This window comes from Nelumbo nucifera, chromosome 4, assembly GCF_055504915.1.
Source record: "Nelumbo nucifera cultivar China Antique chromosome 4, China Antique-T2T, whole genome shotgun sequence".
Taxonomy (NCBI): domain Eukaryota; kingdom Viridiplantae; phylum Streptophyta; class Magnoliopsida; order Proteales; family Nelumbonaceae; genus Nelumbo; species Nelumbo nucifera.
Genome location: NC_142652.1, coordinates 31,082,325 through 31,098,321, shown reverse-complemented (window position 1 = coordinate 31,098,321; position 15,997 = coordinate 31,082,325).

Below are 15,997 nucleotides of genomic sequence, written 5' to 3'. Positions count from 1 at the left end.
GAAGAACGAGCCTCGCCCACAGAAGAAACAGTCGCGATCCCAACCTCGCCTACGGACCCAGCTCGCGCACTCCAGATCGGTGCTTCCATCAAAGAACCCCTACGGACCGAACTGGTAAGTTTTTTACTCCAAAATTTAGATATTTTTGCATGGTCCGCGGCCGATATGCCCGGTATTGACCCTAGTCTTATAACTCACAAACTTAACATTGACCCTTTAGTCAGACCCATTAGACAAAAGAAACGGAACTTAGCCCAGAGCGCTGGAAAGCGGTCGACGAGGAAGTCGAGAAGCTCCTCGCGGCAGACTTCATAAGGGAAGTCCATTACCCGAGCTGGATGGCCAACCCTGTACTGGTGAAAAAGGCGAACGGCAAGTGGTGCATGTGCGTCGACTACACCAACCTGAACCGAGCTTGCCCGAAAGACTGCTTCCCCCTTCCTAGGATCGACCGCCTAGTGGACGCGACCTCGAGACATGAATTGCTAAGCTTTCTGGATGCCTACTCAGGCTACAACCAAATCCGGATGGACCAGTCCGACGAGGAAAAAACCAGCTTCATAACCGAGTTCGGTCTATACTGTTACAAGGTCATGCCCTTCGGGTTAAAAAATGCTAGGGCGACCTTCCAAAGACTTGTAAATAGGCTGTTTCGGCCCCTGATCGGCACAAAGATAGAGTGCTATGTAGACGACATGGTCGTCAAAACACGGTTTTCACGAGAAATAATAAAAGACTTGGACTCTGTATTCCAAATCCTACGTCAGTTTAGCATGAAGTTGAACCCCAACAAATGTGTCTTTGGCGTCACCTCGGGCAAATTCCTAGGCTACGTTGTCAATCGGCGCGGCATTGAGGCCAACCCAGACAAGATAAAAGCCATCCTAGATATGAGACCACCTCGGAAAGTAAAAGAAGTTCAGAGGCTAAACGGCCGCATAGCCGCTCTAAGTCGCTTCATGTCCAAGTCGGCAGATCGCTGCCTACCCTTCTTCAAAGCAATCAAAGGCAAAGGGTTCGAATGGACCCAAGACTGCCAGCTCGCGTTTGACGAGCTAAAAGGTTACCTCGCCAGTGTGTCAACCTTAGCTCGGCCCGAGGAAGGTGAAATCTTAGAACTGTACCTCTCGGCTAGCGACGAGGTGGTCAGTTCGGTACTAGTAAAGGAGACAGACCGGGTCCAACGACCCATATATTATGTTAGTAAAATCTTGTAGGGAGCAGAGACAAGGTACCCGCAGATAGAAAAGCTAGCGTACGCACTGGTGATAGCAGCACGGAAACTCCGCCCATACTTCCAAGCTCACACAGTCATCGTCCTGACCGACAAACCTCTGAAACAAGTACTACTCAAACCCGAGGTTTCTGGCTGACTGACGAAGTGGGCCATCGAACTCAGCGAGTACGATCTCCAGTACAAGCCAAGAACTGCCATCAAGGCCCAAGCCTTGGCAGATTTTACCGCAGAATGCACGTTTTGCCTCGAAGCCTGGAAGCCGGTCGAGCCCGAGATCCCCAGTTCGGGCGAACTCGGAGCTCCCAAACCAAACGAGTCCGAACCCCGTGAAGTTGCAGCCAGCGTATGCACTGGTGGTAGTAGCACGGAAACTCCGCCCGTACTTCCAGGCTCACACCGTCATCGTCCTGATCGACAAACCTCTGAGACAAGTTTTACACAAACCCGAGGTTTCCGGCCGGCTGACGAAGTGGACCATCGAACTCAGCGAGTACGACCTCCAGTACAAGCCAAGAACTGCCATCAAGGCCGAAGCCTTGGCATATTTTATCGCAGAATGCACGTTTAGCCTTGAAGCCCCTGAGCCGGTCAAGCCCGAGATCCCCAGTTCGGGCGAACTCGGAGCTCCCAAGCCAAACGAGTCCGAACCCCGTGAAGTAGCAGCCAGTGTGGCCTCCCTCCTAGTTAGACCAAGCGTGAACTGGGATGAGGAGCCCTGGATCCTTCACGTAGATGGCTCCTCGAACCAACAAGGCAGCGGGGCTGGAATAGTGCTACGCGGCCTGAGCGGAACAAAACTGGAATACGCACTACGCTTTGAGTTCGTGGCATCCAACAACGAGGTGGAGTACGAGGCGCTGATAGCCGGGCTAAACCTGGCGCACAAGGTTGGAGCAAAGCACATGGTTATCTGTAGTGATTCCCAGCTCGTAGTCAACCAAGTTATGGGCGAATACGAAGCGCACGAGCTCACAATGATTGCATATTTGGCAAAAGTAAAGGAGGCTCTGTTCAACTTCCAGTCACACTTCATCAAGCAAATCCCGAGGTCAGAGAATGCTGAGGCCGATGCCCTGTCCCGACTAGCTAGCACGAGCCACAACGCTAGGAGAACCGTGTACGTAGAGGACTTACCTCGGCCCAGCATTCTCGGTGGGGCAGAAGAGGTCTCTCCCGTCACTGAAGCAGAGCCGAGCTGGATCGACCCACTCGCGAGCTTCCTGCTAGACGGAACCCTCCCCGCGGACCGCAACGCAGCCAAGAGGGTGCAGCGCCAGGCAGCCAAATACGTCATGATAGACGAACGGTTGTACCGACGATCCTACACGCTCCCCTACCTGCGATGCTTGCGCCCAGCCGAAGCCGAGCTGGTACTCCGCGACACCCATGAAGGCTTGTGTGGCGGACACTTGGGGGGCAGAGCCCTCGCCCAAAAGGTACTTCGACAAGGATACTACTGGCCAACGATGAAGACAGAGGCAATCGAGCTCGTCAAAAAATGCGACAAGTGTCAGAAGCATGCCAGCATCCACCATCAGCCCTCTGCCGACCTCAAATACCTCACCAGCCCATGGCCCTTCGCCCAATGGGGCATCGACCTCCTGGGGCCATTCCCACCAGCGACAGGCGGGAGAAAATTCCTAGTGGTGGCAGTAGATTACTTCACAAAGTGGATAGAAGCTGAACCCCTGGCAATAGTTACAGCCCGAAACATACAGAACTTCTTTTGGAAGAACATCGTATGTCGCTTCGGGCTACCTCGGGTACGGATCTCCGACAACAGCAAACAGTTCGAAGATATCAAGTTCCAAGAATGGTGCCAAAGTATGGGAATTAGTCAGAACTTCACGTCGGTCGCACACCCGCAGGCAAACAGCCAAACAGAAGTAATGAACAGAGCCATCCTCCGCGGACTGAAAGCACGATTAGACCAAGCCAAAGGTTTGTGGGCAGACGAACTACCAAGTGTTCTATGGGCTCACCGAACCACGAAAAAAACCGCCACAGGAGAGACCCCCTTTAACCTCACCTATGGCACCGAGGCGGTGATCTCGGCAGAAATCGAAGTGCCTACGTTGCGACTAGAAGCGTACGACGAACAGACAAACGAGGACGAGTTACGCACCAACCTCGACCTATTGGATGAAGTGAGAGACCTCGCGCACATCCGAACTGCGGCCTACCAACAAAAGGTAGCTCGGTATTATAACGCGCGAGTAAAGAAGAGGAACTTCCGCGTCGGTGACCTGGTTCTCCGTAAGGTCATGGTGCCTGAACCCGGCGTAGGGAAACTTGGACCAAACTGGGAAGGACCCTACAGAGTAATGAAAGCACTCGGTGGGGGAGCATACGAGCTCGGAACCCTAGAAGGAAAACAAGTACCCCGAGCGTGGAACGTCGTCAACTTAAGAAGATACTACCTATAAACCACCAAGGCGAGCACCCCGAAGCCTAGGTAGAAAACGAACTAAAGGACCGAAATAGTCAGTTCGGCAAAAAACGCAGCTCGAAGACGACCAGAAAAACAGCTATTTCATTTGTGTCAGAAAGCGAACTGAAGGACCGAAATGGTTAGCTCGGCAAAGAACGCAGCTCGAAGACAACCAGCACTTAAACAAAAAGCCATTTCATTTTAGATAAAGGTGTACATTCAAAAAAAAAGCCATTTTACAAGCCAGGGGCTACTTCATCATTATCAGAAGTCACTTCGACTACACCCGAAGGACCTGCCTCCCCCTCGGAGTCCGGTTCGGCATCCGCAGCATTAGCCATCTCTTGAGTAATGCGCGAAGTGGATATGGCGCTGGTATCAAGGTCGGGGTACGTATTCCAGATCATCCACCGGCTTAGCTTGAAACCCCTCCTGTAGGAGTCCACCATCAGATCATCGAAATCCAGCGAAGCAATATAATCACTGACAGCTTTCTTCTTTGCGTCTTCGATGCCTTGAGAGAAGATCTGAGTCCTCTCCCTGATATCCTCCTGAAGATACTCGACCTGGTGCTCCAGGTCCAGCTTTAATTCCACCATGTGCTTCACCACCACCCCCATGGCCTCGGCATCTCTCTGAGACCTCGCCTGCCTAGACCACGCAAGGCGAGCAGCAGCCTCAGCAGCACGAGCATTCTCCTCGGCAGTTCGAGCAGCCTCCTCGGCAGCTCGCGCCTGCCTCGAGCATCTCTCCACCTGGTTCGCCAAGGTGTGAATGGAAGAGTTCACCTATCAAAGGAAAACGGGATCAAAGGAACGAATAGAAGAATAAAAGCCGAACTCTAAAGAAGGAAGCACTTACCACCATGGCATGAGTAACAGCACGGCAAGCCACTTGGTGCAGAGGGAGCTCGGTCCACGCCGCAACTTCCTCGGGAAACATCGCCTCCTTACTCCGTTGAAGAGCATGAACAGGCGACAGCACGCTCCTAAAGTCCCCCGGGGCCTCTGAGCCCGACGGCCCAGCTCGCGCATGGGCAGACTCGGAGTAAGCGGGAGCCCCTGTATGAGTGGTTTCGGCATAAGGAGCCCCCGCTGGCTCCTGCATAGGAAGAACCATCTCGGGCTCCTCCGCCGGATAGTCCGGCACCTCGGGCTCCGCACCCTGGGATGGTTCGGCGCGAGCTCGCTTAGCCACCCGTTTCCTCCTCTTCATGCCCTGGAACAAGTGCCCACCTCGGGTCCCCCGAGAGTCCATCGTACCTGCGAAAAGGAGTTCGGCATCAGTAAGACACGTAAAAGAAGAGCAAGACAGGATCACTAGGGAAAGAACCTACCCGAACTCAGGCCCGCAGCAATAAGCTTGGCCTCCGTCAGATACCATTGACAATCCAGCCCAAGCCGCGCCCATTGTCGGAGGCCCTTCGCTGTCTCCTTATCAAGTGTGACGCCGGAGTCGGTCTGAAACGGCCACCCCAGCCGGTCTGAAACGGCCACCCCAGCGCACTCCGCACCCCGAAATAGTCCCGCTTCCACGCCGAGACCTTATTAGGGAGTCCGTGTAAGAGCTTGAAGCCTGGGCGAGGGGACAGGTAGTATGCCCGCCTACGCCCAGTAAGGGGACCCGCTTGCTTTTTCAGCATTAAAATGGAGGAGAAAATCTCCAGATCCAAAGGAAAGTTCTCGTCACAAAACAAAGAGATCGTCCCCACTAAGTTCCTGATGGAGTTTGGGTGAAGCTGGCCGACCGTCACATCGAAGTGGTTTAGAACCTCGACAAGAAGAGGGTGAAAGGGCAGTCGCAGCCCCGCAGCAAGCTGTTCCCTGAAAATCACGATCTCGTCAGGACCGTGTTCCCAAGGGAAGCTACCCGTAGGGATGAAGTAGGCGTGCTCCCCGGGCAAGTCGTAATAGTCTATGAGGGATTGAAGTCCCTCAGGCATCATAGTCGAAGGACCGAACTGATCTAAAACCCGGCCGCGACGGGAGGTGGACGCCGACCTACCCGAAGCACCTCGGCCTGTAGGTTCAACCCATTCCTCAGGACCTACATCAGGCTCACTTGAACAACCAGGGGACGCAAATCGATTGGTAGAACCTACATCAGACCCGCTTGAACAGTCTGAACCCTCCGAACTAGACATCAGAAAATAGAGCGGGATTCCAAAAGCACTCACCCGGGAAGAAGACTGAAGAAGACCGCGAAAGCTCGAAAAGGCAAGGAACCTGGGACGCGAGCTGAAGAGCCTGGACGCGAGCTGGAACTTAGGCGCGAGCTCAAGAGGTAACAACAGTAGCAAGGACGCCCCCCCCCGTGCGCGCTATTTATATCCACCGCGGCCGGAAAGTGACGACCCAGATCGAAGCCAATCCAACGGCCCACAACCGCGCTAAACCGCACGTCTTCCGAAGCCAATCAGCGCACGTCTTTCCGAAACTGACGAGACGTCGCGCACGTCCTGTCAGAGGACAGGTGTCAGCACACGTCTTCCCGAAACTGACGGGGCGTCGGCGCACGTCTCCTCGCAATAAAAGCGTCTGCAGCGCAACTCTCGAACGACTGCCGTCACGTCTCCCAAACGCGCGCCTTTTTTTTGAAAATCAAATTAAAGCGAGCGCGCTCAGCACGGACCAAAACCCTCCTGCTACCTTACAAACTCCCCACGTCAAGACGGGACCCTTGTCGTAGGGAGTGGGGGGCAATTGATGAAGGGGAATTTGGCCCGACCTCGCAATTACCCGACACGTGGCAGAAACAAGCAACTCAGGACAGTAAAGCGCCCGAAGCAAACACCGAAAGCAAAGTCCAAGCTCATTACTAAGCCCGAACTCCAGACCACCCTACTAGGAGCCCGAGCTCCCCACCAAGGGCCCGAGCTCCCCACCAGGAGTCCAAGCTCCCTATTAAGAGCCCGAGCTCCCCACCAAGAGCCCGAGCTCCCCACCAAGAGCCCGAGCTCCCTACCAAGAGCCCGAGCTCCCTATTAGGAACTCGAGCTTCCTACTGAGAACCCGAGCTCCTTGCAAGGAGCACAAACTATATTGGGCCCCAAGCCTCGCAAAACTGTGACCCGAGCTGGCCCGTGGCGGCTCGGAACACTCCCCAAACCGAACTGAAGATATCTCGCTCACTCCGACACAGCCTCCAAAACACTAGGCTGATCAAACGTACCTGACGCCAAGGACGTCCGTATCCAAGGACGACGCACCTGACTAATTTGGGATCTGACGCCTGACAGCTGCACTTCAAACGGCCTCCTGCTACCGCCACCTGCCACCGTCGTTACTAGCCGTAGAGACGGCTCCGACAAAGGAACAGTGGCGGTTCTGGCCGGCCAAAGGAAATGACATCCGAACTGGCAGGGGTTCAGAAGTAATCATGCCCGATCTGACAGAAGCCTGGAAGTGAGTGCGCGAGGTGGTTATAAAAGGCTCCTACCCCCCAGAAACGAGGTAGGAAAACTTTGCGCTATCTGGTTTATCTTGCCTTTGAAGGATTCTAACTTGAGCTTCGGAGCCCTTACGCTGGGTTCTCCCCGGAGCTTCTCTTCTCCTTCCGTTTCAGGTCCCTGTTACTCAATTCAGAGGCAAGATCGTTGACAGCTAAGATCGGCCAGATTGTGCATCATCAGAAACCATTTTCCTATTTAAGTGGTGGGTCAATGGTTCAACCTTTTAGGTCAAATGGATCAACCCATGATATCATAAATAAATAATAAAAATTTAAAAAAAATAGATACACAAAAATTATTAAAAACATAAAAAAAATGTAAAAAAAAAAGCATTTGGGTGCATCTCTAATATTATGTATAGGTCATATTATATAATTAAAGCATGTTGTCATAATTATATAATAAAAACACAAAAGTTAGATAGAATTAAAAAATATAGAGAAGACAAAAAAATTGTCTATAATTTCTTTTCACATTTTTTATTTTATATATTTATTATATTAAACAAAAATAAATATGATAAACTATAAGTATTTTTTTATTAGCAATGAAAATGAAACATAAAATCTAAATCCACCATCACACCATGCTTTAATTACTTATCATTTTCAAGTGGTTCTAATAAGGATGTTGGAATTATTAATGTTATCTAAAATTGCCATATGCAATGTACATGCATATTTAATAGTATGAATGTATGTGTGTGTGTGTGCATGTGTGTATAAATTTTTATTTTCAATTTTATTTTATAAACAATTATATACATCAAAATTTATTTCGAATAAAAATTTAAGTTTTTCTCAATTATTGTCTATATTGTTAATTTATTTTAATTTTTACATTCTCATTTTCATTTTTCTAAAAAAATGGGCCACCTACGGCCCAACACAGCATGAGCCCACTTGCCACATATCTGTAGGGGTGTCAACGATGTTCGAAAATCCAATTTCCAATTCAAGATTCGATACAATCGGTCGAATTTGGATATCCTATTCTTACCGAATAGCTAATCATATTCAAATTCGGATATAACCTTATTTGATTCAATAAATATTCGAATTCAATTGGTTATATAATATATAAAAATTTTAAATGTTTTATATTATTTATATATAATAATTAAATTATATAAATAGTTTATATATTTATATACTTTATATAAATAAAATATTTATTTTATATATTTATTAATTACCTAAAATAATTAATTAGTCGAATTCGAATTGAATCGAATATTTAATCAAATTCGAATTCGAATATTAATTTTCAATATCCATCGGGTATCGCATCAAATTTGAAGATCAAACTTTTTAATCAAATTTGAATTCGGATATTACCTGATCCTATTTACACCCCTATATATCGGCTCAAACATTTGAAAAGATATTGAAGCGTAGAACTGAGCGAATTTGATAGCGACTACACACCTCGACCCGCAATCAAAGCCCAGTCCTTGGCTAACTTCATCACAGAGTGTACCTTCATTACACAGGACCCGACCCCAGAGCCGTAGATATGGACTCTCCATGTGGATGGTTCATCGAACAAACAAGGCAGCGGAGCCGGCCTCATCCTTGTTGGCCCAAACAACATAGTACTGGAGCATGCCCTCATATTTGAGTTTCAGGCTTCCAACAATGAAGTCGAGTATGAACCCCTCATCGATGGACTTCGACTTGCCCTAGACCACAGAGCCCGGAGAATAGAGGCGTTCAGCGACTCTCAATTGGTTGTCAATCAGATCCACGGCCAGTTCGAGACAAGGACACCTACAATGGAAAGCTACCTACAAAAGGTGCAGGAACTCATCCAAAGGCTCGAGTAGTTCAACATACAGTAGATCCCTCGAGCCAAAAACATCTGAGCCGACACACTATCAAAGCTAGCTAGTTCTCCGAAGATCGACCTAGATTCCAGGGTGCGGATTGACACTATGGCCCAATCGAGCATCACATCCATGGCCCTCCTCGTACTTCCAATACAGAATGGCCCATCCTAGATGGATCTGATCACTCAGTACCTCCGGGATGGCACACTCCCAGAAGATCGAACAGAAGCCAAGAAACTCTAGCACAGATCAGCTTTACCGATGCTCACATACTCCCCCATACCTGAAGTGTCTTCCCCCTTCCGAGGTTGACTATGTCCTCAGGGAAATACACAAAGGTATCTACGGAGACCACCCCGACGCTTGTACCCTAGCACACAAGGCACTTTGACAAGGATACTTCTGGCTAACCATGAAGCAGGATGCAGCCCATCTCGTGCGAAAGTGTGACAGTTGTCAGCGGCACTCCAACCTTCACCATAAACCAGTAGTTCCCTTGAAGCCGATCACCATCCCGTGGCCGTTTGCACAGTGGGGCATGGACATCCTCAGTCCCTTCCCTACCGCGGTGGCCCAAAAGAAGTTCCTCTTGGTGGTAGTGGACTACTTCACCAAATGGGTGGAAACCGAGGCACTAGCACGCATTATTGAGCACAATGCCCAAAACTTTTTTTGGCAAGGTATTGTTTGCCGGTTCGGTATTCCATAGGTCCTCATCACAGATAATGAGATGCAAATCACTGATTGAAAGTTTGAAGCCCTCTACACTGACCTGAAGATCGACCACTGCACCACCTCTATACACCAACCTCAGAGCAATGTGTAGACCGAAGTGACCAACCGAACCTTATTGCACGGCCTAAAAACCAGAGTTGACCAGGCAAGGGGAAGGTGGGTCAAGAAGTTGTCGAGCATACACTGGGCATACAAGACTACTCCGCGGACGGCGACTGGAGAGACACCCGTCAGCCTGACCTATGGGGCCGAAGCCATGGTACTCGTGGAGATAAGCTCACCAACTCTCCAGACTGAACTTTACAACGAAGAGCAAAACGATGATGACCTCCACGCAGAGTTAGACCTAGTGGAAGAAGTGCGGGACCAAGCACATATCAGGATGACAGCACAGCAACAGAGGATGGCCAAATACTACGACTCAAAAGTTTGAAGACGGGAGTTCAAAACTGGTGACCTCGTCCTCCACAAAGTCATAGTGCCCACGCCAAGAGAAGGCAAGCTTGGACTGAACTAGGAAGGGCTATACAGAATCACTGGAGTGCACTCATCGGCCGCTCGAAGCTCAACCAACTGGGCCTTCATCTTCAGGTACTCGACGTGCTCTTTCTCATACATACTCCGTAGCTGCCAAAGATGGTCAAGCAAAGCGATCGCCAAGCATGCAATCTATGAACAAGGAGAGACACATCAACACGAAGAAACTCGACTTAGTCAAACAACAGAAGCAAGCCCGAACTTACCTTTGCTGCGACCCGGATGAGGGAACATTTCAAAGTGCCACTCCTAGTTTGCCCAGAACCCCCTCTGTCTCGAGCCCGTCTTCACAGCGGACCATCCACCGCGGCATGTGGATAGTCGATCTTCTACCTCTGGCTTCCATCCACGGAGAAGGGGGAACAACAGCCCAGTAAGCCTCCTCCGGGTCCACCACCACCATGTCCTCATCGTCCCCCCGCTGACAGGCCCTCTTCTGTTGTCAGGACGCCCTCTGCAAAGACCTTGGCAGCGGAACTACCTCCTGGCGCGACTGGAGCCGTGCACAAGCCCGGTTCCACCTCAACTGACTTTCCTTCATTCTACGGACAATCTCTTCTTCACTCGCCATCTCCATACATGCACCAAGGAATCGCGTCAGAACAAGCATAAGCTAAAAAATAAGATTAGACAAACAAACCAAAGAAACAAGACAGACCGGCCACCTTACGCATCAATCCGATAAGAATCAACATCTTGAAACATGTGTTCACCATCACATCGATCTCACCAATCATGTTCAGGGTTGATCTCTCCTCCCAGGTAAGCTTGTGCCACTTAGGCTGCGACACCTTTGTCCTCGGCTTCTGCAACACGGTTGGGAAAGGCAGGCCCCCGGGACAACGCACAAAGAAAAACCCTTCCTTCCAGTGCTTCAGTAAGGATGGAGCCTCAGCCAACACCTTGATATTCTTCCTGGCCGAGAAATAGTAGTAACCTTGCTAGTGATGCTTCAGTTGGAGAAGGTAATTTACCATACCTAGGGTCAGCTCGACATCATAGACGAAGTAGTATGAAATAAGGCCAAGCAAAGATCTAAAGGAGTTTGGCATCAGCTGTACTGGCAACACCCGATACCATTCGAATACCCTGGCTACCTCTTTGGGCAAAGGGAACCTCAACCCGACTTCCAAGCTTCTCTCATACACACACACCTCGCCTGGCCGAGCATCCGTTGGCCTCTCGCCGGCCTATAGACACCTCATCTAAAACTCCTTGGGAATGTCATACAGGGCTCGGATCCAAGCCATGTCCCCGAGAGTCAAGCTGCAAGGGGTGATCCCGAACCGATGACCAGCCCGCGTAGGAAGTTCTACCTCCATGCTCGAAGGACCAACCCTAGCCTCCTCAACCTCGGCGGGTCTTCCCGACTCTACCCCCTCAAATTCCCCGGCCTCAGACTCATAATTAGAACCACTAGAACTAGAAGAAGAACCAAAAGAAGAAGAAGAAGAAGAAGAAGAATGGGAAGATGTGGAAGACATCTTACCGAACTTGAAGCCATGGAATTAGAGTAGAAACTGAGCAATGCCAACAACCCCTCGCCGAGCTCCCTAAGTAGTCTCTCTCCCAAATGACATAGGATAAATGCCCTTCCTCCTATTTTTATAACCTCCAAAGGCACAAATTGAAGCCAGATCAATGACGGAGATCAAGCGCTGCTCTGACGAAGCCTGGGAAGACTAATCGGCGCGACTGTCACCGCACGTGTGAATCCTCGGGAATCGAAGCGACATTCTTGACAAGCAACGATACAAGCATTAACTACACCGGTTTGCCCTGAAGCACCGGTCCAACCAAATCTACAAACATCCTCGGTCTGCCCAAGGGCACCGGTCCAACCAAGCCCTTTGACCTCCTCGACGAACCCGACGTCGAACTTGATACACCTCGGTCTCCGACCAAAGATCCCGCGCTGCACCCCGACCAGGCACTCCTCCCTTCAACTTCGGAATTGGAGGAGTGGTGTTCGGATTCCAATTTCGAGTTTAAGTTTCTCAGTTGAAGAACGAAGAGCCCTTCCACAATGTAGCACAGCCAAGCATCAGAGAAGCCTGGACTCCGAAGACCAACTAAAAGCTCCTCGGCGCCTAACCGAAGTAAACAACCACACAGTGCCTCAGCCGAGCACTCCTCTCCTCGACTCCAGTACTGGGGGAGTGGTTTGGATTCCAAAATTATAATTCTTGTAGTTCCATAGCCGTCGATCAAAAAACTCCTTAGCCGCATCCCGCATTACACGGACACCAAGCTCTAACAAGCACCGAGGAATACTAAGTGGACCAAACGCTCAACCAAGACTTCAACTTTGAGTTCCTCAGCCAAGAAATAAAGCGCCCTGCCGCACTACACCTCGGATGAGCACTTCATTCCTCAACTTCAGAACTAGGGGAGTGGTGTTCGGGTCATAGTTGAGCTGGCCTTAAATGCCACATGGCCACCCATTCATCACCAAGTCAGCATGGCCACGTCGGCATCGCCCGACCAGCTCCATGGCATACACCGACTCTGCAGCCATGACTGCGCTACGCCATCTTTGTAGCCCCCCACCTTATCCTCTCAGCCACGCCAGACCCCTGTCACACGGATAAGCACGACCAAGGACAGGAGGCGGGATGAGGACAACTCCCTTGGGGATTAGGACTCTATCCCAAAAACCTAGGCGATTAACCTCATCCCAGCAACCCCGAAAGTCTAATCCGACCAGGACATGGACCTTTGGATATAAAAGGGTATCTCCCGCTCAAGGTAAGGGATTTCGACTTCTAGCACCCATATTGTCACTTTGCTCAGACCAGCATCCTCATTTCTCGGCCCGACTATCCACTACCTTCTACTAACTTGAGCATCAGAGCATCTACCCAGGGATAACTCCTCGGGCCTCTGACATCCTTTTCTTGATCACAGGTCTTGAGGCGCGGTTCTGTCCTTCCACCTCGGCTCCACCCTATTGGCAAGGACTATCTGACTACAACCTCGGTTTGTACACCACCTCGGATCGAACAACATCAGAAATCAAAGAAGTGAAGGTGGGCAGAATGGATGCCTCCTCAAGTCACACCACCTCGATGGAGACCGCTTTCACTAAATAAATCACCTAAGAGTTTCTCATTTCGAACTTCAAGGCTCCTTACCTAGAGACATATGATGGCATGACTGACCTAAAGAACCACTTAAAAGCTTTCGAGCTATGATGCTATTGCATGGGTTTTTATGATGCCCTGTTATGCCAAGCTTTCCAGGCCACATGGTTATCCAAATTGCCCCCTCTCGCTTCATTAGTTCATGGGATCAATTTGTAAACCTCTGCCTTTATCACATTGTCAATTGATGATGTTGCCAAAAGATGTCAACAATCATGATGTTGACCAAACAAAAGTTGGATGAGCCACTCTAGGATTACATTTAGAGCTTCAATGTCAATGCCTTTGAAGCCAAGGAGTTTGATAAAGCCATGGCAGTAGTGACAGTCACCAACAGTTTGAATTCTTCCTTTAGTTTTTCCTTAGCTAAGGAACCACCTCGTACCATGGTTGAGCTCTTGTCTTACGCTAAAAAGTATATAAATGTTGAAGAGGCCCAAGCTAGCAAGCAAGTTGTGGAGGAAGGTAGGAAGAAGAAGTAGGGAGTGCAAATGGATCGAATCATATCCAATCTTATTTTGGTAATTATCCCCCTTTTTGGATTTCTAGATTGGATTGGATAAATACTATCCAATTAAAAAGTATATCAAATTCGGTTTACTCCTCTTGATTTGAAAGAATCTAATGGATTTCTAGATCGGATTGGATAAATATGACCCAATTAAAAAGCATATCGAATTCGGATCACCCCTATTGATATGAAAGAATCTAATTCGGATTCGGATATACCTTCATACGTATTCAATTTGTTCTGTTTGCATCCCTAACTTAGAGGAAGGACAGGATGAGTTAAGGCTTGGAAACTCACAATCCAAGATAAATCATCCAAGTAGGTACCACCCTCGTATGAAGCCTACACTCTATTGAACACCTCCCGAAGCCACATCTTTATGCAGTTTGGGAAGCAAAACTTTGTACAATGGCCTACAAAAAATGAAGAAAAACCCAACGAAGGGAAACTACGACAAGTATTGTAAATACCACCAAGGTATCAGCCATGACATGAATGAGTGCCAAGAACATAAAAATAAGATAGAAGCTCTAATAAAAAAAGGTACTTGAAAGACTTCGTTTGGAAGGATAAAAAATCCGGATTGACCTCAAAGCAACCTGACCTCATAACCAATAGGCTCCTAGTTGAGGTCATTAATGTAATATCTAGTGGCCTACTAATAAGCAGAGAAAGCTCTTTGTAGGGGTGTTCATGGTTCGGTTAACCAAATCATGGGCCTTTTTTGTAACCGACCTGGTACTACTGGCTTTTGGAAAACCAATAATTGAAACCAAACAAAAACCAATTGGTTAACTAGTTGATTGGTTCGGTTAACCATCGATTCAGTTCGTTAGTTTTTTATTTTTTAATTTTTTTAATATATATTATAAATATATATATATATATATATATATATGTAATAAAAATTTATAAATATATATTGATGAGGGCAGATTTTCCCTCCATTGACATCATGACACATGGCATATCAAAACAGTTGGACTACATCCCAACATCACCTAGGCAACACACTTGCCTTAGCCAAAATGGGGTCCCAACTGGTGACTAGGGTTGTTCATAAGAAGATCCAACCCGACCAACCCGGATTGACCCAACCCAAGTCGGCTGGATTTTTTTCAGCACCGGATGGTTTTAGGTTATAAAAAATCATAAACCGATGATTCGGTTCGGTTTCGATTTTCATGTGTGAAAATTGAAACCAACCCGAACCGAACGACTTAGTAGTTAGTTCCTAGTTAGTAGTTACAACCTACTTAGTTACACTATATATCTCTCATCTCTATAGTGTAAGTGGACACCAGTTGGCAAATAGTACTCTCAAACTCAACTCCCTCCACAACTGGATCCATGGATGGGTCACAAAACATTAAGGAAATGTTGGTTTCCTTTGAGAATGTAGAGCCAGAAAGGAACACTTGAACAACAACTAAGTCACCACTAAGTAGAGCCGAAACTGACCCAAACCGACTCAAACCAATCAGGTCGGTTTTGCTTAACACAGGGTCGATTTTGGTTTCAATTTCAGGTAACCTGACCAGGTCAGGTCGGTTGGAAAAACATCAGTAAACCGACCCAAGCCGACCCATGAACAGCCCTACTGGTGACCTGCCTCTGCCGCTGACCTGGCGACCTACCTCTGCTGCCGACCTGGCGACCTACCTCTGCCATTGTAGGCCTTATCCTCATCCCGCTCGAATCGGAGGGAAATAGTAAGCCTTATTAACTAGCACATTATCCTCATTCCAAAGCAGAACGGACCCCTACGTCGTGGGTCGAGGATTCCGGGAGTGTTTCGTGAGACCCACAACAACCCAGCTATATAAGGGCATCAGCCCTTGAGACCGAGGTAGATGTGCAATTTAGTTCTTGCAGCTCTCCAGATCTCTCACATTTAGCTATCTTAAAAATCTCTAATTCGCTAACTTAAGTATCAGAGTGCCCTCCCCAGGTAAAGCAACCGGGCACTATGACACTGTTTCCTCGCAGGTCGCATCAGAGCCACCTCTCCAGCTTGTCACTATTCAATTAGGCATCAGAGCCATCTCTCTAGCTTGTCACCACTCAGTTAGGCATTAGAATCACCTCTCTAGCTCGTCATCATTCATCTAGGCATTAGAGCCA